The sequence below is a fragment of a genome, unplaced genomic scaffold (assembly GCF_019419815.1).
Source record: "Pyrus x bretschneideri cultivar Hongxiangsu unplaced genomic scaffold, Pyrus_bretschneideri_v1 Contig88, whole genome shotgun sequence".
NCBI lineage: Eukaryota > Viridiplantae > Streptophyta > Magnoliopsida > Rosales > Rosaceae > Pyrus > Pyrus x bretschneideri.
The window spans coordinates 1013126-1037341 of record NW_025999829.1 but is presented as its reverse complement, the minus strand read 5'-3'; positions in this window follow the sequence as shown (position 1 = coordinate 1037341).

Sequence of the window (24216 nt, the reverse complement as noted above, 5' to 3'; positions counted from 1 at the left end):
AGTCAGTTTAGAGTGTTTAGCAATCCCTCCTAATCCCCGGTTTAAGAACGATCCCTACTTACATATCTACTACAATTGTCAACAAGAGGGTTTAATTTGTGTGTTAAGTAATTTTCACATCATTTGGATGAAGGATTGAAAGTCGAAGGATGGTGGGAATTTGGATGGAAGGCTGCGGCAAGGCTGGATGATTTTGTGAATGAAGGCAGGTTGTGTGGAAGGGGGGATTAGGTCCATAAGGTTGCGGCACAAGGGTATTTATTGGGAAGAAAGGACCTAAAGGCTTTATTACTTAGTTTAGGAAAGGAATTAATTCTAAATCTTTGAAGAATAGGAAATATAAAATCAGAAATTGAAAGGAATAAGAAGGTGACTTGCGGCTAAGGGTAGAAAGAAAAGGAATCTCATTTATTTCTGAATTTAGGCAAGGATTTAGGAATATAAAAGGGTATGTGAGTTATGACTGATCTTGGTAGGAAAAAGGAAAGTGTTTAAGTGACTTAAAACAGGAAACATGGCCCTTCCTTGCACGGCAAGGAAGGGAAACCTAAAGGGGACACACGGCAATGGCCTAAGGTTGCAAGGGATGTTGTTTTTGTGACCTAGAATAGGTAGGAGCCTTTGATCTTGCTGAAATATGGAGTCTTTAAGGTTTAGGAAAAGTTGAACCAAAATAGGAAACCTTGGCTTAACTTTCCTACTTCAAGTAGGAAACCTTCTTTGTCTAGGAATCCTCATGTGATTAGGAATCCTCTTGTGATTAGGAATCCTCACTCCATTAGGTCTTCAATTTCGTCCATTCCTTTTGCTCCAAAATGCACTTTTTTGCTTCCTTAGCCAAATGAACCTAAAAACACACGAAAATGGCTTAAACTACTAAAACAACTATGAACTAACAACATAAATGCACGAAAACAAGCTAAGTAAGCCGCCTAAATATGCCTATGATGCTAACTAAATAAGCACACAAATTAAAACCCTCTTTTGACAATTGTAGTATATGTATAAGTAGGGATCGTTCTTCACCGGGGATTAGGAGGGATTGCTAAATCACTTGAAAACTGACTCAAAAACGTAAAACAAAGGTTAAAACACTAAACTAGACTCAAAGAATGCAAAACTAAACACTTAAAACACTAAAACAAACCGAAAGACTCAAAACAGCACCAAAACACTCAAAACTGCCTTAAAAACACAATCTAGGCAGTTTTGAGCACTTTGACTACTTTGGACGAATTTGGGTAATAAATTGAATCAAAACACTTAGAAACACAAACTAAGACACTTTCTAACTAAATTGGACACTAAAGTAAAGGGGGATTGAGTTTTTGACGAAATTAAATAAAATGCACATAATGTAATTCAAACAGATTTTAAATATGAATTTGATGAAAATATGGATGAATGCTAGCTAGAAGGTTCTTCTCCACACAGGTTACACTTGCATACAAGATGATTTTCAGTTGGTCTTTCGATGAATCATGAAACTCAACACCCCGGGTTAATTAGGTCCGCTTAAATTAACCTTCAAGTTCTCCTTAAGTTAATGAATTGGATGGGACAGCGCATACGCAATTCAAAACATTCTCCAAAAGTCCTTTACGTGAAAAGCACAATAAAGATACATTCAAAGATTATTAAGCAACATGAAAACTATAAGTGTTGACGAGGCATTCGTTACTATGATGAGCATGAAACTAGTGCCAATAATTCATTTAACGCGATTGTTTATAAGCAACCTCCACTACTTGTGAATATAAGTTTGTAACTATTAGGTGAAACTCACTTATATTCTAGCATCATATTCATGCATGAAAATTAAGCGTGCACTCTCAATAAACATACACAAATAAGTTATCAATCAAGCAGTTAAACGAATTGAATCCATAACTCATGAAATTCCAACCAAAGGTAATCAATTCATATTGCAAGCATAAACATGGTTTCGAATCACCCCCTAGCTAACTAGGGATTTAGCCTCTCATGTTCACAGAAAGAGAAATAAAATTGAATTTAAGCATAGAGAACAAAGAATTGATTACACCTAAAACGCCCAACGAATCCACTTGAATTTCTACGCGTTTAAGCTCCTCTTTCTTCTTCTCCTTACTGCGGTAGAGATGGTTTAAGGGGTTTTTGGATGTTATTTTGGGTTGGGGATGGATTTAGGGAGGTGTGGTGGTGCGGCAAGGTGGTGGGAAGGTGTATGGAGGTGTGGATGGTGGTTGGAATGTTAGGAATGGCTGCGGCAAGGTTGGGTAGTGGCTGGAATGGATAGGAAAAGGTGTGGCTGATGGGAGAAGATGGAAAGGTTCTTGCGGCTGAGAGGTTTTGTGAGTGAATGGCTGAATAGAATGAATGAGAGAAGAGAAACTAGGGTGCGGCAAGCTTTTGTTTATATAGGGTTTAGAAAAATAAAACCCTAGCTTATTTTTATTAACTAAAATTAAATTAAAAGCTGCTAGAATTAGGGAATTAAATCAGAAATTAAAGGGGATGGATGCAAGGTGCGGCTAGGGTTTAGGTTAGGAGAGGGAAATAGGGTTTAAGTGCATGACATTGGACCTAAATACCCCCCCTTGCACGGCAAGGGAAGGAAAGAAAGGGATTGGGCACGACAAAGGATTTTAAGGGCCCTAGGGCCTTCGTTTTGTGTCCTAAAGTGCCTACAAGGCCTTCAAAGTGGCTAGAAAATACGGACGTTTAAGATTAGGAAAGGTTACCAAAACGGGAAACCTAGGGTTAACTTTCCTGCTTCAAGTAGGAATCCTTGTTTGAGTAGGAATCCTCGTTTTGGTAAGAATTCCTCGTTGGAGTAGGAATTCATCGTTTCTTCAAGTCTTCAACTCATTCATTCCTCTTTTGCTCCAAAAGACTCCAATTTGCATCTTCTTGCATACTTTGGCCTTATAATCTGAAAATACACAAAAGTGGCTTTAAACACTAAAATAACTAAGGAAACATAACATAAATGCACGAGAACAAGCTAATTAAGTCGCATGAACATGACATGTCAAAGATCATTACCCACATAGCTTTTAGTCTTCCTTCCCTTGAGCACATACTTAATCATAGTCACCATTCACTAGTTCGCATTTAATCAATTAAAACACATTTTGAATGTAGTAACATGCCTTAGAGAATTCCCTCAATTCCTCACTAGTTATGCACTCAATTTTCACTCAGATTTTCTGACTACACACCCTACAATAGTTATATGTGAGAAGATTGATGTAAACGTGAAAGATTAGTACTCACATATGTGATAACAAAGAACGCAATTTCTGGAGTAATTAAACATGTTAAGATATGATCTCATGAATGGAATGCTACTACTTAGATGCGAGAACCAGTGACACCATATGCTCATACCAAATTCAAACTCCACAATTGAAATGCACAACACTCAAGGTAGAAGTCAAGGGTTGTAACGGGGCTTGGGGTATTGGCTAACAAGGGAAGGTAGGGATGAACAAAAGTTCTTTAAGCAATAGCAAGCAAAGTAATGAAATTAAGACTTAGAATTCACTTAGAATGCAGAATTCAACTTTTAGACATATAGGGGGGATTCAAACAACTCTTAGGGCCTAATTCATTGTTTTGGGCCCTTACTTCAACAAACCATACTTTGGAACTCTTTTTCACTTCTTTTTTTCTTTTCTTTTCTCTTTTTTTTTTTTTTTTTTTTTTTTTTTTTTTTTTTTCTAGCTGTGCCTATGGCACATAACTCACATCCATCATCCTTCCCCCACACTTATTTTCTGCAACACATTGATCAAAAGCAATTCATTTTTAGTCATGCTTACTATGCTTCAAGAACAAGGGTAAGGATGGTCCTAATCTAGGCTAGGTGAGGATCATATGGGTTAACAGAGAACATGGGCTAACACGGCTCAATGGGGTTAAACTTAAACACATAATGAATTAAGGGCACATGGCTATTTGGCTTTGATGCTAACTAAATAAGCACACAAATTAAAACCCTCTTGTGACAATTGTAGTATATGTATAAGTAGGGATCGTTCTTAACCAGGGATTAGGAGGGATTGCAAAATCACTTGGAAACTGACTCAAAAATGTAAAATAAAGTTTAAAACACTAAACTAGACTCAAAGAATGCAAAACTAAACACTTAAAACACTAAGACAAACCAAAAACTCAAAACAGCACCGAAAACACTCAAAACTGCCTTAAAAACACAATCTGGGCAGTTTTGAGCACTTTGACTACTTTGGACGAATTTGGGTACTAAATTGAATCAAACACTTAAAAACACAAACTAAGACACTTTCTAACTAAATTGGACACTAAAGTAAAGGGGGATTGAGTTTTGGACGAAATTAAATAAAATGCACAGAATGTAATTCAAACAGATTGTAAAGATGAATTTGATGAAAATATGGATGAAATGCTAGCTAGAAGGTTCTTCTCCACACATGTTACACTTGCATACAAGAAGATTTTCAGTTGGTCTTTCGATAAATTATGAAACTCAACACCCCGGGTTAATTAGGTCCGCTTAAATTAACCGTCAAGTTCTCCTTAAGTTAATGAATTGGATGGGACAGCGCATACGCAATTCAAAACATTCTCCAAAAGTCCTTTACGTGAAAAGCACAATAAAGATACAATCAAAGATCATTAAGCAACATGAAAACTATAAGTGTTGACGAGGCATTCGTTACTATGATGAGCATGAAACTAGTGCCAAGAATTCATTTAACGCGATTGTTTATAAGCAACCTCCACTACTTGTGAATATAAGTTCATAACTATTAGGTGAAACTCACTTATATTCTAGCGTCATATTCATGCATGAAAATTAAGCATGCACTCTCAATAAGCATCCACAAATAAGTTATCAATCAAGCAGTTAAACAAATTGAATCCACAATTCATGAAATTCCAACAAAAGGTAATCAATTCATATTGCAAGCATAAACATGGTTTCGAATCACCCCCTAGCTAACTAGGGATTTAGCCTCTCATGTTCACAGAAAAAGAAACAAAATTGCAATTAAACATAAAGAACAAAAGATTGATTACACCTAAAACGCAAAAGGAATCCACTTTGAATTTCTGCACGTTTCAAGCCCTCTTTCTCCTTTCTTCTTGCTGCGGCAGAGAGGTTGTATGGATGATTTGGATGTTATTTTGGGTTGGGGATGGATTTAGGGAGGTTTGGTGGTGCGGCAATGTGATGGGAAGGTGTATGGAGGTGTGGATGGTGGCTGGAAGGGTTATGGTGGCTGCGGCAAGGATGGGGGAAGGCTGGAATGGAGGGGGAAGGCTGCGGCAGAGAAGAATTGGGTGATGGTGGCTGCGGATTGAAGGGAGAGAATAAGGGTGGTGGCTGAATGAGAGAATGAGAAGTGAATGTATGGAGAATTTCCTAGGGTGTCTAAAAGGGTGCGGCTGAGATGGGAGTTAGAAGGCTTAAGGTGAATGGATGGGGACTTGCGGCTGATATGGATTTTGTGGCTGCCTTCTGGAAGAATGAATAATTGTGAATGAAAAGAATAGGATGCGGCTAGGGTTTGAAATATGTATGGTTCCAGAAATTAACCCTAGCTTATTTTTATTAACTAAAATAAATTCAAAGGCTTCTAGAATTAGGAAATAAAATCAGAAATTAAAGAGGGAATGATTAAAGGGTGCGGCTAGGGTTTATTTGAAAGGGAAATAGGTTTAAGTTTCAGAAATAAAAGGGAGAGTGGCTGCAAGGAAAAAGGGTTAGGGTTTAGGTGCATAAAAGGGGACAAAAATGCCCCCCCCCCTTGCACGGCAAGGGAAGGGGAGAAGGGAAAAGCCCACGGCAAGGTTGTGTAATTGGGCTAGGGCCTTGGTTTTGTGTCCCAAAGTGCCTACGAGGCCTTCAAAGTGGCTAGAAAATACGGACGTTTAAGATTAGGAAAGGTTACCAAAACGGGAAACCTAGGGTTAACTTTCCTACTTCAAGTAGGAATCCTTGTTTGAGTAGGAATCCTCGTTTTGGTAGGAATTCATCGTTGGAGTAGGAATTCATCATTTCTTCAAGTCTTCAACTCATTCATTCCTCTTTTGCTCCAAAAGGCTCCAATTTGCATCTTCTTGCACACTTTGGCCTTAAAATCTGAAAATGCACAAAAGTGACTTTAAACACTAAAATCACTAAGGAAACACAACATAAATGCACGAGAACAAGCTAATTAAGTCCCATGAATATGCTCCTATCAGGCTTTGATGGTGGTCACTACACAACTTCATCTTGAATACGTGTTATGCAAATCAATGACATGCTTTGAATGAAATGAGCATGAGTTCTAGCGTTTGGAACTAAGTGATGAAACGCCTTCTAAGTAGTAACCAAGCAAAGAATAATGAGATCATGCAACGACTTTAGAAAACAATGATGCATAGATTATTACTCTCCAAATAAACATTTAGGCTCAAGTCTCACCGGGATGTAGCGTTAGTTTGAGTTCATTCCTTCAAGCATGTTACAAAAACTAATTTTTTTCTTTGTGATTACATGTGAATTCGTAAACTATAACTACAACTAAGCATAAACCAAAGAGTATATCAAACGTCCATTCATGTTTGTAACTTTCTTTAACCATCATGCAATTAAAAACCAAATCCTCATTATTGTGTTGGAAGGTAACCTACGACACAAACAAACACACAAAAACAACTCTTTTTGGGTTTTTCAACACAATTTTTCAAATTTTTATGGGTTCTTCGGATTTTTAAGTCAACACACACTAAAACACTCTAAAATAGCTTAAAAACACTTAAAAACAGCAAGGAACAACATTGGAAGTTATGGGTGATAAAATCCCACGAATTTGCATCAACACACTTAGTTACCCCCCCCACACTTAAATCAAACATTGTCCTCAATGTTTCAAGCTTAAAATCACACCAAACAAAAGTAAACACACAAACAGTAACTAAACACACTAAGCATGGCAGAATGTAAATAACAAAGAGAAAAGGTTAGGGACGCAAATCTGGTTATGGAGTGTAAATGCCATCCTCTCTTTGGTGATTGCATGGGTTGCCTCCCACGAAGCGCTTGCTTTAACGTCGTGTAGCCGGCCGAACATGCTCCTTAGCCTCACTTAGGGCCCACGGCATGGAGGGTGATGTCCTCTGATGCGAACTAAATAAGCACACAAATTAAAACCCTCTAGTGACAATTGTAGTATATGTATAAGTAGGGATCGTTCTTAACCGGGGATTAGGAGGGATTGCAAAATCACTTGGAAACTGACTCAAAAACGTAAAATAAAGTTTAAAACACTAAACCAGACTCAAAGAATGCAAAACTAAACACTTAAAACACTAAAACAAACCAAAAGACTCAAACAGCACCCAAAACACTCAAAACTGCCTTAAAAACACTTTCTGGGCAGTTTTGAGCACTTTCACTATTTTGGACGAATTTGGGTAATAACTTGAATCAAAACACTTAGAAACACAAACTAAGACACTTTCTAACTAAATTAGACACTAAAGTAAAGGGGGATTGAGGTTTTGACGAAATTAAACTAAATGCACAGATTGTAATTAAGGGCAGATTTTAAATACGAATGTGATGAAAATATGGATGAAATGCTAACTAGAAGGTTCTTCTCCACACATGTTACACTTGCATACAAGATGATTTTCAGTTGGTCTTTCGATGAATTATGAAACTCAACACCCCGGGTTAATTAGGTCCGCTTAAATTAACCGTCAAGTTCTCGTTAAGTTAATGAATTGGATGGGACAGCGCATACGCAATTCAAAACATTCTCCAAAAGTCCTTTACATGAAAAGCACAATAAAGATCATTAAGCATCATGAAAACTATAAGTGTTGACGAGGCATTCGTTACTATGATGAGCATGAAACTAGTGCCAAGAATTCATTTAACGCGATTGTTTATAAGCAACCTCCACTACTTGTGAATATAAGTTCATAACTATTAGGTGAAACTCACTTATATTCTAGCATCATATTCATGCATGAAAATTAAGCGTGCACTCTCAATAAACATACACAAATAAGTTATCAATCAAGCAGTTAAACGAATTGAATCCATAACTCATGAAATTCCGACCAAAGGTAATCAATTCATATCGCAAGCATAAACATGGTTTCGAATCACCCCCTAGCTAACTAGGGATTTAGCCTCTCATGTTCATAGAAAGATAAATAAAATTGAATTTAAACATAGAGAACAAAGGATTGATTACACCTAAAACGCAAAAGGAATCCATTTTGAATTTCTGCACGTTTCAAGCTCTCTTTCTCCTTCCTTCTTGCTGCGGCAAAGAGGTTGTATGGATGATTTGGATGTTATTTTGGGTTGGGGATGGATTTAGGGAAGTGTGGTGGTGCGGCAAGGTGATAGGAAGGTGTATGAAGGTGTGGAAGGTGGCTGGAAGGGTGGAGATGGTTGCGGCAATGGTGTGAAGTTGCTGGAATGTGTGGTGAATGCTGCGGCAAAGGGAAGAAATAAATGGGATGGTGGCTGCGGATTGAAACTTAGGGTGAATGGCTGAAAAATAGAATATAAATGAATGAATGAAAAGGCTCTAGGGTTCAATAATAGGTGCGGCTGAGATGGGATGATTAATGAATCCAAAGTTCAAACCTAGGGTGCGGCTAAAAAGGATTTTTGTGGCTGAGATGCTTTTGTGGCTGAAAAATCTGAAAAGAATGAATCAAAGAAGAGAATATAGGGTGCGGCTAGGTGGTGGAAAACCTAGGGTTTCAGAAATTCAAACCCTAGTTTATTTTTATTAACTAAAATTAATTTAAAGGCTGCTAGAATTAGGAAAAAATCAGAAATTAAAAAGGCAAGGTGCGGCTAGGGTTAGGAGCATGTGTTTTAAGTGTAAACCTAGGACAAAATTGCCCCTCCTTGCACGGCAAGGGAAGGGAAGAAGGGTTAAGGCACGGCAAGGTTGTGTAATTGGGCTAGGGCCTTGGTTTTGTGTCCTAAAGTGCCTACAAGGCCTTCAAAGTGGCTAGAAAATACGGACGTTTAAGTTTAGGAAAGGTTACCAAAACGGGAAACCTAGGGTTAACTTCCTACTTCAAGTAGGAATCCTTGTTTGAGTAGGAATCCTCGTTTTGGTAGGAATTCATCGTTGGAGTAGGAATTCATCGTTTCTTCAAGTCTTCAACTCATTCATTCCTCTTTTGCTCCAAAAGGCTCCAATTTGCATCTTCTTGCACGCTTTGGCCTTATAATCTGAAAATACACAAAAGTGGCCTTAAACACTAAAATAACTAAGTAAACACAACATAAATGCACGAGAACAAGCTAATTAAGTCGCATGAATATGCTCCTATCATCCTCCACAACATGCCCTTCAAAACTTCCATAATATGGCTCAATGAATGGAAGGGGATAGTGATCCTCCCTGATGGTGGTGTTTTGGTTCCGAAAGTCCATGTGAATGCTCCCACCACCTTGAAATCGGTTGGGCACCTGCACCACAGAAGGTAACAACCTATTAATTGAAATGGGAATAGAAATTGGGATTGACGACTTACAAACATATTGTGGTGAAGGCTCAAAATCGGCAGCCCTAGCAACAATGCCACCATGGCTACTTTCGGCCATATTCGGTGGTTGTATGGCAATCACTCTAAGTTCATCTCCAATGGTGGTTCTTGATACATCCTTTTTGATAGGTGTGGATCCTTTCGGCCCTATGTCCTTATGCACATCTATGACAAAACAAGAATGACTATCGTTAGGATTCTTAATAGAGTCATAAACATTGAATTTAATTATATCACCACCAAACTCCATTGTTAGTGCTCCCTTGGCCACATCAATCTTTGTTTGGGCTGTTTTCATGAACGGACGGCCTAGCAAGAGTGGCAATGATGGAGCATGGCTCGAATCCTCCATTTCTAAGACATAAAAATCTGCAGGAAAGATGAGATGATTGACCTGCACTAAAACATCCTCAAGGACTCCCTTGGGATAAACATTAGAACAATCGGCCAATTGAATTATAACGCCATCTTGTTTTAACTCACCAAGGTTCATAGATGCATAAATGGAATATGGCATGACATTAATAGAAGCACCTAAATCTAACATGCATTGTTCAAATCTAGTGTTTCCAATTATGCATGGGATAGTAAAGCTCCCTGGATCCTTACATTTTGGAGGTAACTTTCGTTGCAAAACCGCAGATACATTTTCACTTACTTTTACAACTTCTTTGTTTGAAATTATTTTCCTAGTTGTGCATAACTCTTTTAAAAACTTTGCATACCTGGGCACTTGCTTAATGGCATCAAGTAAAGGAATGTTTACTTGGACCTTCCTAAATGTCTCAAGAATGTCTTTCTCCTGCTCTTCCTTCTTTGTTTGCATGAACCTACTAGGAAAAGGCACGTTTGGTGGAATCACACTAGAAACAGTTGAGTTTGGACCTACCTTACATTTGTTGGACGGCCTAGGAGCTTGAAGTGGTTGCGGCAAAGGTTGCTCCACCCTTGCCGTGGCTTTGCCCTTCCTCTCTTCCTCTTGCAGCAGCCTTTCATCCTCTTCTTGGCTTGATTTTGGTGGTTGTGGGGTGGTTCCAACTTCCTTGCCACTTCTTAAGGTGATTGCATTGGCGGTTTCAAAGCCTCCCTTCGGGTTTGGAATGGTTGAGCTTGGGAGCTTGCCTTGGTCTCGGAATTGCCCTACAAACTCTGCAATCTGCCCAATTTGCTTCTCCAATTGATCCACCCTCTTTTCTTGATTTTGCATTGCTTTGGCTTGATTCTCTTGCCCCTAAGACAAATTAGTTAGTAACTTAAGAAGTGTATCATTGTCTAAGGTCGTACCTGAAGCATTTGGGGCAGATTGTTGTGGAGCATGTGTGGGTGCGTATGGCTTGGTGAAGAACCTCGGGGGTTGTTGTCTAAAGCCTCCTTGTTGTGGCGGTTGTTGGGTCTCCCTCCATTTGAAGTTCGGGTGGTCTCTCCAACCTGGATTATAAGTGTTCGAATATGGGTCGTTCCTTGGTTGGTTTTGGCGTTGAAATCCAATTGCATTTGCACTTTCCCATCCACCATTTTCAATTAGTTGCGGGCACTTCTCAGAAGCATGTCCTTGCATAAAACACACTCCGCATACAATTGGTCCTTGCATCCTCATTCCTTCGGCCATCTGAGACACAATGGAAGTAAGATTAGCTAATTGTGAACGAATGTCGGGTGTGGAACTTACCTCATGCACTTGCTGCCGTGGGGGTCCTCTTTGGCCTACCCCTTCATATTGTTGAGCGTTCAACGCTCGATTAGCTATTAAGACCTTGGCAGCCATGGGCGTCTTGTCCACCAATGCTCCACCCGCCGAGGCATCGAGCATTTGACGTTCAATTGGTAGGAGCCCCTCGTAAAAGTATTGTAAAAGTAACTCCTCCTTCATCTGATGCTGTGAACAAGAAGCAACAAGTGATTTAAAACGTTCATAATATGTAGGAAAAGACTCACCTTCATCTTGCTGAATTCCACTTATCCTTTTACGTAGAAGGATGATTCGAGAAGTTGGGAAAAACTTCTCTAGAAATGCCCTCTTCATACTCTCCCATGATGTGACGGTTCCGGGAGCTAAGTCATACAACCAATCTTTGGCTTTGTCCATTAAAGAGAATGGAAAAGCCTTCATCTTGAATATACTTCCATCGACATTGACGGGAGTCATGCTTGAACACACCACCTCGAATTCCTTCAGATGCTTGTTCGGATCCTCCATGGACAACCCATGGTATTTTGGAATGTGGTGGAGCAAACTTGACTTCAACTCGAACTCTTCGGTCTTACCTTCGGCAGGTGCGGGATATTGGATACACAAAGGTGCGGCATTATCCAATCCCGACGCAGAAAGCTCCTTGAGTGTCCGGTTGTCCACGGCCATGCCTTGTGTCTCTTCAAATACCCCTGCCGTGGCCTCTTCTTCCTCTTCTAGGACTTGTTCTTCAAGGTCAGGTTCCAGGCTTGGTGGATTTGGTTCGTGTTGCTTCCTCTTCCGTCTCAAAGTCCTCTCAAAATCGCTGTCAAAGTCCAAAATATGCTCACGAATCGGTTGAGAACTCCGAGTCATACACTAATACCTAAAACAAGAAAAACAAAACAAGGTCAGAAACTTTAACAAAATAAACAAACAGAAAGTAACAATCCAAGGGATTAGCAAAGTTGCTAATCCCCGGCAACGGCGCCAAAAATTTGATGCGAACTAAATAAGCACACAAATTAAAACCCTCTTTTGACAATTGTAGTATATGTATAAGTAGGGATCGTTCTTAACCGGGGATTAGGAGGGATTGCTAAATCACTTGAAAACTGACTCAAAAACGTAAAACAAAGGTTAAAACACTAAACTAGACCCAAAGAATGCAAAACTAAACACTTAAAACACTAAAACAAACCAAAAGACTCAAAACATCACCAAAACACTCAAAACTGCCTTAAAAACACAATCTTGGCAGTTTTGAGCACTTTGACTACTTTGGACGAATTTGGGTAATAAATTGAATCAAAACACTTAGAAACACAAACTAAGACACTTTCTAACTAAATTGGACACTAAAGTAAAGGGGGATTGAGTTTTTGACGAAATTAAATAAAATGCACAGAATGTAATTCAAACAGATTTTAAATATGAATTTGATGAAAATATGGATGAATGCTAGCTAGAAGGTTCTTCTCCACACATGTTACACTTGCATACAAGATGATTTTCAGTTGGTCTTTCGATGAATCATGAAACTCAACACCCCGGGTTAATTAGGTCCGCTTAAATTAACCTTCAAGTTCTCCTTAAGTTAATGAATTGGATGGGACAGCGCATACGCAATTCAAAACATTCTCCAAAAGTCCTTTACGTGAAAAGCACAATAAAGATACATTCAAAGATCATTAAGCAACATGAAAACTATAAGTGTTGACGAGGCATTCATTACTATGATGAGCATGAAACTAGTGCCAAGAATTCATTTAACGCGATTGTTTATAAGCAACCTCCACTACTTGTGAATATAAGTTTGTAACTATTAGGTGAAACTCACTTATATTCTAGCATCATATTCATGCATGAAAATTAAGCAAGCACTCTCAATAAACATACACAAATAAGTTATCAATCAAGCAGTTAAACGAATTGAATCCATAACTCATGAAATTCCAACCAAAGGTAATCAATTCATATTGCAAGCATAAACATGGTTTCGAATCACCCCCTAGCTAACTGATAGGAGCATATTTATGCTACTTAGTTATGTTGTTTCGTTGCATTTAGTTACTTGATTACTATCTATTTTAGTCTTTTTAGCTATTTTCGTATGTTTTTAGGTCCTAATGGCAAAAGGAGCAAGAAAGTGCATTCTGAGGCTATTTGGAGCAGTTTTGGGCATGGATTGGATAGCTTAACTATGGAGCAATGTGGATGGACGAAATTGAAGTCAAGAAGGGCTAGGAAAGGCTACAAATCTGGTGGATGAAGTCCTAATGCAAAGAAGATAAGGAAATAGCAAGAAATAAGGAACCTTATCCAACCTTATCTTATCCTATCCTAACCAACCTTATCCTTTCCTAACTCTAACATTATCCTATCCTAATCTTTTCCTACCTTAATTCCAACTTAAAAGAGGACTCCTTTTCACATTAAATCACCTAAATATCAAGTTCTAGGATCTGCCACAAGGACCATTCCTTGTCCTCCTTGGAATCTAATTGAAAGTATCCTTGTTCTTTGATGATTTGGAGTCCTAATTCCTCTCCTTTTCAGTCCAAATTCGTGCCTCCCCTTCACCCTATAAATACTTGATGCCAGAACACTCAAAAACCACACCCTCTACCCCAAATTCACACCACACCATCCACCACACCTCAAGAGCCTAAATTCACACAAATCCCCATTGTTGGCAGCAAGGAAGGAAGGAGGAGCCAGCTGGAGTGTTTCTAGGTGTATTCTATCTTTGTTTTTAATGTTTAATTTATATTCTCTTTGTTTTGTTGTAAACATGAGGAACTAATTTTGTTTTGGCTAGGGGAGACTTTGAAACCATGATTATATTTGCAATATGAATTGATTAATTCCAGTTGTGATTTCATAAATTGTGAATGCAATTTACTTAACCGTTTGATGGATAACTTATTCTTGTTTGTTGATTAAGGGTGCACACTTAGTTTGCATGCATGAATTTGGGGATAGAATATAAGGGAGTTTCACATAATCGTTACAAACTTATATTCACAAGTAGTTAAGGTTGTTTTCACAATCATGTTAAGTAAATTCCTAGCATGAGTATCATGATGTCATAGTTACAAGTGCTTTGTCAATACTTATGATTTTCATAGAACGTAATGATCTTTGATTGTATCTCTATTATGATGTCATGTAGGGGACTTTTGAAGAATGCTTCGGGTTGTCGTATGATGTCATCCAATCCAATAACTTAAGGAAAATCTGAGGGTTATTTAGTGATGTCACGGTTAATCTGGGGTGTTGAGGTTCATGGTTTATCGAAAAGCAACTGGAAATCAATTTGTATGCAAGTGTGTCATGTGTGGAGAAGGACCCTCTAGCTAGCTAATCACCCATCCATATCCCCAAATTCGTCCAAACCTTGTTTAGGTCTTTTAGTTACTTGTTTTTATCTTAAATTCGGCAAAAACCCAATCCCCTTTATTTAGTTGTGTCAAATCTGTCCTAAAGTGTGTTTTTGAGTCTTTTGAGTCAAAACCAATTCTATTTTCGTCCAAATTGAGTCCTAGAGTCTAGTTTGAGTCTTTTTGATTGTTTTGTGTTGTTTTGAGTCTCTTAAGTTTGTTTTGAGTCATATAAGTTTAGTTAAGAGTCTTTTGAGTTTGTTTAAGTGTTTTGAAGCATATTTTTGTATCTTTGAGTCAGTTTTCATTAGATTAGCAATCCCTCCTAATCCCCGGCCTAGAACGATCCCTACTTATATCTATACTACAATTGTCAAAAAAAGGGTTTAATTTGAGTGTTAGAATATTTCACATCAAATAAATGTCCACAAAGAGGTTGGAAGAATGTCAATACCTGGGGTTATCAAGATCATAATCAATCAAGGAACAATTTGTTTTCCAACATGTACAATTCAGATTGGAGTGATCATTCAAACTCTATGTGGTGGGAATCTCAACAAGTTCAACATGAAGGATATTGGCAGCCATATGAGGAGTTCTATTCAACGCCTATGCAGCCACCACAACCTCATATACAATATGCCCAACCAAACTCAGGTTCGTCAATAGATTATAATCAAATTCTTAATGAATTAATTTTTTTGGTGCAAGGCTCACAAAATCAAGCCAAGGAGGCTCAACAAGGAGAATATTGGCAACCATACGAGGAGTTTTATACAACACCTATGCAGCAACCCCAATCTGCCCAAAACCATCAAGGTACGTCTTTAGAAAATGCTGCAATTCTTGAGTTACTTACCAATTTGTCTCAGGGGCAAGAAAATCAAAACAAAAGGTTGGACCACTTGGAAAAGCAAATTGGGCAGATAGCGGAGTTCGTAGGACAATTTCAAGACCAAGGCAAACTCCCTAGTTCAACCATTGTAAATCCGAAGGGAGGATTTGAAACTGCCAATGAAATCATATTAAGAAGTGGCAAAGAGGTTGGAACGAACCCTCAACCATCAAAATCAAATTACAAGGAAGATGAAAGATTGCAATTTGAGGACGAGGAACACACCCAAACCACGGCAAGGGTGGAAACACCTTTGCCGCAGGCACCTATTGCTCCTACGCCATCCAATATAGGTAAGGTTGTTCCAAATTTAATTCTTTCTAACCCCATTCCACCCAATGTCCTTATTTCTTGCAAGATCATGCAATCCAAGGAAGAAGAGGGTGAGAAAGGCATCTTCGAAACCTTTCCAAAGAATCAAGAGCAAGAAGTGTCTGGGGAATGTCTAGAATTCATTAAAGAGGATATACTTGAGACAACAATTCCCAAAGAAGTTGGATTTTATGACACGGGACAAGTCATAACTCTCAAAACACCAAATCTAGCTGAATTTTCTAGTCCTACAACTTACGATGGGGTGTTTATTCTTGAGTTCATGTCGGAGCACATAGGTAAGCCACCTCCTGAACTTCAATTTTGTTTTATACTAACAGGTTGTTGATGATTTAGGCACCCAATCTTGAATTTAAACAATTACTGGATCATTTCAAGTATCACCTCCCATTCAAAGATCATCTCCATGCCGTGGGCACTAGGGGAGTTTAAAAGGAGGTAACGTCCGGCTGGAAGACGTTAAAGCAAGCGCTTCTTGGGAGGCAACCCATGCATTCAAATAAAGAAGACCTAGGAATCTCCGGCTCCACAACCAGATTTGCGTTCCTAAACCCTACTCTTTATTGCTTTTATTTTGCCATGTTTGTCGTGTTTGTTAGTTGTGTTATTTGTTTGTTTGTTTGTGAGTCTATGCTTAAAACATTGAGGACAATGTTTGGTTTAAGTGTGGGGGGGGTAAACAAAGTGTTTTTCATGCAAATTCGTGGGATTTTATCACCCATCATTTCTAAAGTTGTTTTTCACTGTTTTTAAGTGTTTTTAGTGTGTGTTGAAGTGTTTTTATGTGTCTTAAACAGAAAATCCGAAAATTTGAAAAAAAAATCGAAAAAGAGTATTTTAAAAACCCAAAAAGAGTTGTTTTGAGAGTCGTTTTTATTTGTGTCTTAGGATACCTTCCAACACAATGATGAGGATTTGGTTTTTAATTGCATGCCTATTAAAGAAAGTTACAAACATGGATGGAAGTTTGATATACTCTTTGGTTTATGCTTAGTTGTAGTTGACATTTACGAATTCACATGTAATCACAAAGAAAAAATCAGTTTTTGTAACATGCTTGAAGGAAGAAACTCAAACTAACGCTACAACCCTGAGAGACTTGAGCCTAAACTTTGTTTGGAGAGTTATTAATCTTGATGTCTTGTTTTCTAAACTCGTTGCATGATAGGAGCATATTCATGCGACTTAATTAGCTTGTTCTAGTGCATTTATGTTGGGTTTACTTAGTTATTTTAGTGTTTAAGGCCACTTTTGTGTATTTTTAGATTATAAGGCCAAAGTGTGCAAGAAGATGCAAATTGGAGTCTTTTGGAGCGAAAGAGGAATGAATGAGTTGAAGACTTGAAGAAACGACGAATTCCTACTCCAACGATGAATTCCTACCAAAACAAGGAATCCTACTCAAACAAGGATTCCTACTTGAAGTAGGAAAGTTAACCCTAGGTTTCCCGTTTTGGTAACCTTTCCTAAACTTAAACGTCCGTATTTTCTAGCCACTTTGAAGGCCTTGTAGGCACTTTAGGACACAAAACCAAGGCCCTAGCCCAATTACACAGCCCTTGCCGTGCAAGGGGGGGCATTTGTGTCCCATATCATTCACTTAAACCCTATTTCCCCCTCCTAACCTAACCCTAGCCGCACCTTTTAGTGAATTCCCTTTTAAATTTCTGATTTAATTTCAGAATTTTGTGAGCCTTTGATTTAATATGCTAGGGTTTTATTTTCTATCAACCTATATAAACTAAATTGTAGCCGCACCCTAGGATTCCATTCATTCATATTTTCATCAGCCATTCACCCTAATTCTCTCCCATAAGTCGTCACTCCCATTCCCCATCCATTCATTCATCAAACCATCTCAGCCATTCACCCTAATAACCCTAGTTCCACAAGCAGCCGCACCATATTCATTGACTTCTCATTCATTTTATTCAGCCACCTTCACACACAAAAACCCCTAAGCCGTAGCCTCCCATTGATTTTCACCCTAATAACCCAAAAATCCATCTCAGCCGCACCTAATATTCACCCTAGCTCTCTCTTTTCTCATTGACTCTTCATCATTCACCCTAATTATCCCAAGCCGTAGCCACCATCCCATATCATTCTTCTTTGCCGCAACCTATAGCCACCATTCCAGCCACTTCCTAACCTTACCGCAACCATCCCCACCCTTCCAGCCACCATACAAACCTTCCTCCATCACTCCACCACCTTGCCGCACCACCATAGCACCATAAATCAATCCCTAAACCAGAAAATCATCCAAAAGCACCATTTAACTTCACTGCCGTAGCAAGGAGAAGAAGAAAGAGGGACTTAGACGCGCAGAAATTCAAGTGGATTCGTTGGGCGTTCTAGGTGTAATCAATCCTTTGTGCTTTATGTTTAAATTCAATTGTATTTCTCTTTCTGTGAACATGAGAGGCTAAATCCCTAGTTAGCTAGGGGGTGATTCGAAACCATGTTTATGCTTGCAATATGAATTGATTACTTTTGGTTGGAATTTCATGAATGGTGGATTTAATTCGTTTAACTGTTTGATTGATAACTTATTTGTGTATGTTTATTGAGAGTGCACGCTTAATTTTCATGCATGAATATGACGCTAGAATATAAGTGAGTTTCACCTAATAGTTATGAACTTATATTCACAAGTAGTGGAGGTTGCTTATAAACAATCGCGTTAAATGAATTCCTGGCAAGAGTATCATGCTTTTCATAGTTACAAATGCCTTGTCGATGCTTATGATTTCCAAAGAACGTAATGATTCTAACTTGTATCTTTATCATGCTATTCATATAGAGAACTTGTTAGGAATAATTTGTTTGCGATGCATATTCATCCAATTCAATGATTCTAGGGAAATCTGAAGGTTAATTTAAGCGGACCTAATTAACTTGGAGTGTCGAGTTTCATAATTCATCGAAAGACCAACTGAAAATCAAAGTGTATGCAAGTGTGACATGTGTGGAGAAGAACCTTCTAGTTAGCATTCATCCATATTTTCATCCAATTCATCTTTACAATCTGCCCTTAATTGCAATCTGTGCATTTAGTTTAATTTCGTCAAAACCTCAATCCCCCTTTACTTTAGTGTCCAATTTAGTTAGAAAGTGTCTTAGTTTGTGTTTATAAGTGTTTTGATTCAATTTATTACACAAATTCATCCAATTTCACCAAAGTGCTCAAAACTGCCCAAATTGTGTTTTTAAGGCAGTTTTGAGTGTTTTGGTGCTGTTTTGAGTCTTTTTATTTGTTTTAGTGTTTTAAGTGTTTAGTTTTGCATTCTTTGAGTCTAGTTTAGTGTTTTAAACTTTATTTTACGTTTTTGAGTCAGTTTCTAAGTGATTTTTGCAATCCCTCCTAATCCCCGGTTAAGAACGATCCCTACTTATACATATACTACAATTGTCACAAGAGGATTTTAATTTGTGTGCTTATTTAGTTCGCACCATTGCATGATCTCATTAGTCTTTGCTTGGTTGCTACTTAGAATGCGTTTTCTCACTATAGTTCCAAATACTAGAACTCATGCTCGTTTCATTCAAAGCATAAAACTGAGTGCATAACATAAAACAAGATGAAGTTGTTTAGTTAAAACGAGAGCCAAAAAGCCTTACCCTTTGCATATGTATTGTATGTTAACCCCTTTGAGTCTTAGTTAGCCTAATTTTCTTTGTTAACCATATTATCCTTACCTAGCCTAGAATAGGACAATCCATACCCTTGTTCTTAAAGTATAGTAAAGCATGAGTTAGAGGGAATTCCTTTTGTTCTACAATTTGCAGAAAAACAAGTGTGGGGGAAGGATTTTCGTGGGAATCTAGGGGGATGGATGATTTATGAAAGAATAGGGCACGAAAAAAAAAACACGTGAAAAAGAAGGAAAAGAAAGAAAAAGGAGTTGAAAATAAGTGAGAATGAACTCACAAGTGTTGATTGTTGAAGAAAGGGTCCAAAAGTTTGAATTTGACCCTGAGTTTTGAGTGAAGTTTCCCTTCATGTTTAAAGTTGGTTTCTGCATTCAAAAGTGAATTCTAAGTGTTTATTTCATTACTTTGCTTACTATTGCTTTAAGAACTTTTGTTTATCCTTACCCTTCTTTGTTAGCCAATACCTTAGCCCCGTTACAACCCTTTGACTTCGATCTTGATTGTTATGTGTTTCAATATGTGGAGTTTAAAATTGGTTTGAGCATATGGTATCCCTGGTTCTCGCGTCTAAGTAGTGGCATTCCATTCATGAGATCATATACATGTTAATAATTCCAGAAAGTGCCTTCTTTGATTATACATATGTGAGTATCAGTCTACATTTTTACATCAATCTTCTCACATATACTTAGTGTAGGGAGTGTAGTCAGAAAATCTGTGTGAAAATAGAGAGTACATCCGGTGAGGAATTGAGGAATTCTCTAAGGCATGTTACTACATTCAAAATGTTGTTTTAATTGATTAAATGGGAGCTAGTGTGTGGTAACTATGGTTAAGTATATGCTCGAGGGTAGGGATAACTAAAATCTATGTGAGTGATAATCTTTAATATGTCATGTTGTATTGGAAATCCCCGAGGCAATTGTTGGAAGGTTTAGATTGTGTTTTGTTTGTTTTATTTATTTCGTTTTGCTCGAGGACTAGCAAAAGCTAAGTGTGGGGGAATTTGATAGGAGCATATTTATGCTACTTAGTTATGTTGTTTCCTTGCATTTAGTTACTTAATTACTATCTATTTTAGTCTTTTTAGCTATTTTCGTATGTTTTTAGGTCCTAATGGCAAAAGGAGCAAGAAAGTGCATTTTGAGGCTATTTGGAGCAGTTTTGGGCATGGATTGGATAGCTTATTTATGGAGCAATGTGGATGGACGAAATTGAAGTCAAGAAGGGCTAGGAAATGCTACAAATATGGTGGATGAAGTCCTAATGCAAAGAAGATAAGGAAATAGCAAGAAATAAGGAACCTTATCCAACCTTATCTTATCCTATCCTAACCAACCTTATCCTTTCCTAACTCTAACATTATCCTATCCTAATCTTTTCCTACCTTAATTCCAACTTCAAAGAGGACTCCTTTTCACATTAAATCACCTAAATATCAAGTTCTAGAATCTGCCACAAGGACCATTCCTTGTCCTCCTTGGAATCTAATTGAAAGTATCCTTGTTCTTTGATGATTTGGAGTCCTAATTCCTCTCCTTTTCAGCCCAAATTCGTGCCTCCCCTTCACCCTATAAATACTTGATGCCACAACACTCAAAAAATCACCACCCTCTACCCCAAATTCACACAACACCATCCACCACACCTCAAGAGCCTAAATTCACACAAATCCCCATTGTTGGCAGCAAGGAAGGAAGGAGGAGCCAGCTGGAGTGTTTCTAGGTGTATTCTATCTTTGTTTTCAATGTTTAATTTATATTCTCTTTGTTTTGTTGTAAACATGAGGAACTAATTTTGTTTTGGCTAGGGGAGACTTTGAAACCATGATTATATTTGCAATATGAATTGATTAATTCCAGTTGTGATTTCATAAATTGTGAATGCAATTTACTTAACCGTTTGATGGATAACTTATTCTTGTTTGTTGATTAAGGGTGCACACTTAGTTTGCATGCATGAATTTGGGGATAGAATATAAGGGAGTTTCACATAATCGTTACAAACTTATATTCACAAGTAGTTAAGGTTGTTTTCACAATCATGTTAAGTAAATTCCTAGCATGAGTATCATGATGTCATAGTTACAAGTGCTTTGTCAATACTTATGATTTTCATAGAACGTAATGATCTTTGATTGTATCTCTATTATGATGTCATGTAGGGGACTTTTGAAGAATGCTTTGGGTTGTCGTATGATGTCATCCAATCCAATAACTTAAGGAAAATCTGAGGGTTATTTAGTGATGTCACGGTTAATCTGGGGTGTTGAGGTTCATGGTTTATCGAAAAGCAACTGGAAATCAATTTGTATGCAAGTGTGTCATGTGTGGAGAAGGACCCTCTAGCTAGCTAATCACCCATCCATATCCCCAAATTCGTCCAAACCTTGTTTAAGTCTTTTAGTTACTTGTTTTTATCTTAAATTCGTCAAAAACCCAATCCCCTTTATTTAGTTGTGTCAAATCTGTCCTAAAGTGTGTTTTTGAGTCTTTTGAGTCAAAACCAATTCTATTTTCGTCCAAATTGAGTCCTAGAGTCTAGTTTGAGTCTTTTTGATTGTTTTGTGTTGTTTTGAGTCTCTTAAGTTTGTTTTGAGTCATATAAGTTTAGTTAAGAGTCTTTTGAGTTTGTTTAAGTGTTTTGAAGCATATTTTTGTATCTTTGAGTCAGTTTTCATTAGATTAGCAATCCCTCCTAATCCCCGGCCTAGAACGATCCCTACTTATATCTATACTACAATTGTCAAAAAGAGGGTTTAATTTGAGTGTTAGAATATTTCACATCACTAACTAGGGATTTAGCCTCTCATGTTCACAGAAAGAGAAATAAAATTGAATTTAAACATAGAGAACAAAGAATTGATTACACCTAAAACGCCCAACGAATCCACTTGAATTTCTGCGTGTTTAAGCTCCTTTTTCTTCTTCTCCTTGCTGCGGCAGAGATGGTTTAAGGGGTTTTTGGATGTTATTTTGGGTTGGGGATGGATTTAGGGAGGTGTGGTGGTGCGGCAAAGTGGTGGGAAGGTGTATGGAGGTGTGGATGGTGGCTGGAATGTTGGGAATGGCTGCGGTAAGGTTGGGTAATGGCTGGAATGGATGGGAAAAGGTGCGGCTGATGGGAGAAGATGGAAAGGTTCTTGTGGTTGAGAGGTTTTGTGAGTGAATGGCTGAATAGACTGAATGAGAGAAGAGAAATTAGGGTGTGGCAAGCTTTTGTTTATATAGGGTTTGAAAAATAAAACCCTAGCTTATTTTTATTAACTAAAATTAAATTAAAAGCTGCTAGAATTAGGGAATTAAATCAGAAATTAAAGGGGATGGCTGCAAGGTGCGGCTAGGGTTTAGGTTAGGAGAGGGAAATAGGGTTTAAGTGCATGACATTGGACCCAAATACCCCCCTTTGCACGGCAAGGGAAGGAAAGAAAGGGATTGGGCACGGCAAAGGGTTTTAAGGGCCCTAGGGCCTTCGTTTTGTGTCCTAAAGTGCCTACAAGGCCTTCAAAGTGGCTAGAAAATACGGACGTTTAAGATTAGGAAAGGTTACCAAAACGGGAAACCTAGGGTTAACTTTCCTACTTCAAGTAGGAATCCTTGTTTGAGTAGGAATCCTCGTTTTGGTAAGAATTCATCGTTGGAGTAGGAATTCATGGTTTCTTCAAGTCTTCAACTCATTCATTCCTCTTTTGCTCCAAAAGACTCCAATTTGCATCTTCTTGCATACTTTGGCCTTATAATCTGAAAATACACAAAAGTGGCTTTATACACTAAAATAACTAAGGAAACACAACATAAATGCACGAGAACAAGCTAATTAAGTCGCCTAAAAACACAAACTGGGCAGTTTTGAGCCTAAACACAAACTTGGACGAAAATTGGTTCTAACTTGACTCAAAACTCTTAAAAACACAATCTAAAACATATTTGAACTAATTAGACACTCTAAGACAAGTGGGGATTTGGTTTTGGACGAAAATCAAACAAACAAAACAAATATGTAAACTAGGCAGATTTAAGCGAAATTGGTAGGATTAAGTGGATGGTGAGATGGCTAGGAGGTTTTTCTCCACACATGACATACTTGCATACAACACAATCTTCAGTTGCTTATTCAATGAAATTTGAATCTCAACACCCCAAGTTAATTAGGTACGCTTAAATTAACTCTCAGATTTCCCTTAGGTCATTGAATTGAATGGAATTAGTGCATTGCAATCAAATTATTCCTCAAAAGTTCTCTATATGAAAGCGCATAATAGAAAAACAATCAAAGATCATTAGGTTCTATGGAAATCATAAGTGTTGACGAGGCATTCGTAACTATGAAAGCGCATGATACTTATGCCAAGAATTTACTTAACATTATTGTGACTAACAACCTTAACTACTCATGAATATAAGTTCCCAACGATTAGGTGAAGTTTCTTTATACCCTAGCATCAGATTTATGCATGCAAATTAAGTGTTCACCCTCAATTCATATACATAAACAAGTCTTAATTCAAATAGATAAGTAAATTGAATTCACCATTCATGAAATCACAACTGAAAGTAATCAAATCATAATGCAAATATAGCCATGGTTTCAAAATTCCCCCTAGCCAAAAAGGGGATTAGTTCCTCATACTCGCGAAACAAAGATTATTGAATTTAAACATTGAAATCATAAGAAAGATTACACCTAGACGTTTCAGCAATTCCAGGATGAATTTGATGCACGGCTCGGCTTCCCTT